Source organism: Malus domestica, chromosome 06 (genome assembly GCF_042453785.1).
Source record: "Malus domestica chromosome 06, GDT2T_hap1".
NCBI lineage: Eukaryota > Viridiplantae > Streptophyta > Magnoliopsida > Rosales > Rosaceae > Malus > Malus domestica.
In genome coordinates, this window is record NC_091666.1 from 1,143,292 (window position 1) to 1,146,493 (window position 3,202).

General features: G+C 37.4%; 1 non-coding gene across 1 annotated transcript; it reads right to left on the bottom strand.

Moving 5' to 3' along the window:
• Positions 1 to 2,201: 2,201 nt before the first annotated feature.
• LOC139197275 (small nucleolar RNA snoR101) lies at positions 2,202 to 2,259 on the bottom strand. The gene has a single exon (XR_011582514.1). It is a non-coding gene; the product is annotated as a small nucleolar RNA snoR101 (small nucleolar RNA).
• Between the last annotated feature and the right edge of the window lie 943 nt (positions 2,260 to 3,202).

A 3,202-nucleotide genomic window follows, 5' to 3' on the forward strand; every position in this document is an offset into this window, starting at 1 on the left:
CAAGTTTGGATGGTGAGGCACCACACTATTTTGGATACACCACATGCACTGCAAAACATTTGTGTGGAACCCTTTTGTAGAAGGCAAGTTATATGCTTTCTAACTTTGTTTGGTCTATGGACATTTAGTTGGATTTGTTTGCCACTGCTATTTGGTTTGTTGGTCTCTAGCATCTAAAATATGCTTTGTTGAAGACTCCAGTTGAGGTATGATTTTGGATCTCCTACTGATTATTTGAGTTTGAAATATTTGGTTATCCTATTAGTGCTCATGTGATGATGATAAACTTGAGTGAAGGGCATAATATTGATATTCATAGGATCTGAATTTGGGTGAATGGTTTTGTATGTGGTATGTTAAACCTTGTTGCCAAATTTTGTAATCAGTTTTAACTTGGAGAATGTGCCCTACTATGTGAATGAGTCTATTGGTGCAGTTTAAGACCATGGTGTTTGTGAGCAAGTAGAGTTCGTTGTGTGTCCAACTTTGGTATGGTGTGCTTGATCTTTTGTCGGTGATATTGAAGAATTTCAGTTCTTCGTTTGAATCACCTTTGTTTTGATCAAGGCACTTATGGTTTGCAAATTTGGAGAAGACAGTAGAGAAATTGTCTACTTTTGTTGGCTTTGGTACAATTTGAGTCGAGGTGGAGATCATTATAGTACCAGAAAGTTTGGGGAATTTGATTTAGTTCCCGTTGTCTTTAGTTTGTACTTTGGGTGCTTATGGTGATTGTTGATTCGATTCTCTGTGATGTTTTCGGAATTTGGCCAAGGTTGAGATTGTTGGATAGTGGTCAAATTAGGCCAAAAGCATATAATAAAAAATGAAGGACATAATGATGTGGGAAAATCATTATGAGGAGACAAATGATTATGTTTGTTGAAAAGAAAATTGAAGGTCATGATGATGTTTGTAAATGAATGATTATTCCTTTATTTTGGATTTTTTATTGGGTGCTTTTGTATGGATGAAGGTTGCAGCCGAATGAGTGAGAGAAGGTAGAGCCTTTTGGTTATATTAAGGCATTCGATTATGCCTTGGGGGGGGGGGAGCGGCATCATATGAGAACCATACCAGGGAGAGTGTTTGACTCTCCCATTTGAAACAGTGCTGCTCATTTCCATTTGTTTGTAATCCCCATTTGTTAGTTATCCCTCAATCAAAGATGTTGCTACTACATGTTGTGTAGCTTTTGGGAGAGATGGTATTTGATGTGTGTCCATCTTCTCCAATTGTTCTTTGTGAGAGTGGGAGCTATTGGGTGTATGTGAGATTTGGGTTTGAGAGTTAAAACTCTAATTGTAATCTCCTTTTGATATTAGTGGAATTTCCTTGCCGTCTCTGAACTAGACGTAGGCTTACGTCCTACGTCGAACCAATATAAATCCTTGTGCCATTTGAATTATTTGTCTTATCATATTTTGCAGTTGTAACTTATTGGTTTCATATTTGACGCTTCCGCACAACAGGATAAGCCTAGTAGCTCGTTGAGATTAAGACAAGCGTTAGTTACACTTGTGCTTTCTTATAGATGTCTCTTAAAATACTAAAAGCTTAAGGCAACAGAAGTCACAGAAACTCAGCCCAACACAATGCAGGGAAGAAAGTTGTCTGCAACCGAAGGAGGGTCCTTGGTACAGGTTCTAATAAGCAATGATAGCAATTGTATCTAGCCCTTGATGAAGTTTAAAAGGGATGGCACTAGGAAAAAAAAACCAAGAAAGAACCAGAGAATACCCAACTCAACGACAAAAAAATTGTTGGAAGACTCATTAGTAAGACCCGAAGTGTAAAATAACAGCGACCAAAACCATCTTTTACCTTTTCTCCCCCTCTCTACATAGCAGAAAGAGTGAATTTTGAAAGCTCCCTTTCCTGATTTCGTACATCTTCAACAATCAAATAAACAGTGAGAACCCACTAAACTTGCACAAGTTCATGACTCACCTTTGACGATAACAAAGTAATAATAGCAGCAATGCTATAAAAGATAAACGAGCAACAAAGAGGCAGTTTATGACTCAGAAGGCAAGAAAAAGAGAAGAAAAAAAGCATCATCTTAATTAACACGCACTGGTGCAAACACGCACAGCTCACACATAGGATTGTTATGAACAGATGTGCAATGGATAAACATAACTTGTCGACAATACACACAAGCGCAAATACACACTCATGCTTATACAAAGGAATATTGTAGCATAGCTTGTCAACAATTGATCAACTTGCCAAATGTTCAGAGATCAAGTGTAAAACATCATCTGCACCGCACACAAGGGCACACACAAATGTGCTGTCATGTGCAAAGATAGAGCGCGCGCATTCTCTCATATGCACACTTGGTCTCACACACAGGTTTGTATTTGGCCGGCCTCCTAGAAACCATGTAAATTTTAATCATGTCCAAATACACATCATATGTTGGAGAGAAACCTGCTTCCTTATTCGTAGGGCGAAACCAAAGAAAACTTTTGAGTGTTAACAAAAAAAGCAAAAAAGTGTTGTAAGTGAATAGTATAAGAATTGATTTTTTTAAAGTAAAATATGGTTTTTTATTAAAATGAATAGTACCATAAGTTTTTCGTTAAAGTTCCCAAGATTTAACGCACATATAGTTACTTCAGTAGGACCAAGAAAATTCTCAACTTTGGTCCATGTCTCTTCGGTAAAGATTATATAAACCCATCATGTCACTTTGTAAACTGAATGAGATCCAATTCGGAGTCCCCGTGCTCCGGACGCATAGAAGAAAATTGCATACCTCGAACTCTCGAGGCTCGACACATTCTAATGAATATTTTTCTTCTCTCTCAAACTATCCAAACAATTTTGTTTATTTATTTATTTTTCCAAATGGCATACAAACGAATATTGTACAGAGAAATCTAAGTTCCTGAACATTAGTAAAAGACTTCAGTGCAGATGGAACTCTGAGGCCCTGAAATATGGGAAATTAGATACTCCTTTCAACTGACATAGTCAAGCAATACAAACGAATTCACATCTTATACTACAACGTAACAAAAAACACAAAAAAAAAAACATGTGGGAACTGCAAACTTACAGCTATCAGAATCACCCCTACCAATTCCTATAGAAGAAAATTTTCGGAACAAGTATGTCAAATAGTGGCACCCTCTAATTTCTGGGCTGTCGTAGATTCTTCGACCACGTAGACCTACCAAATCTCTTTGAAGCT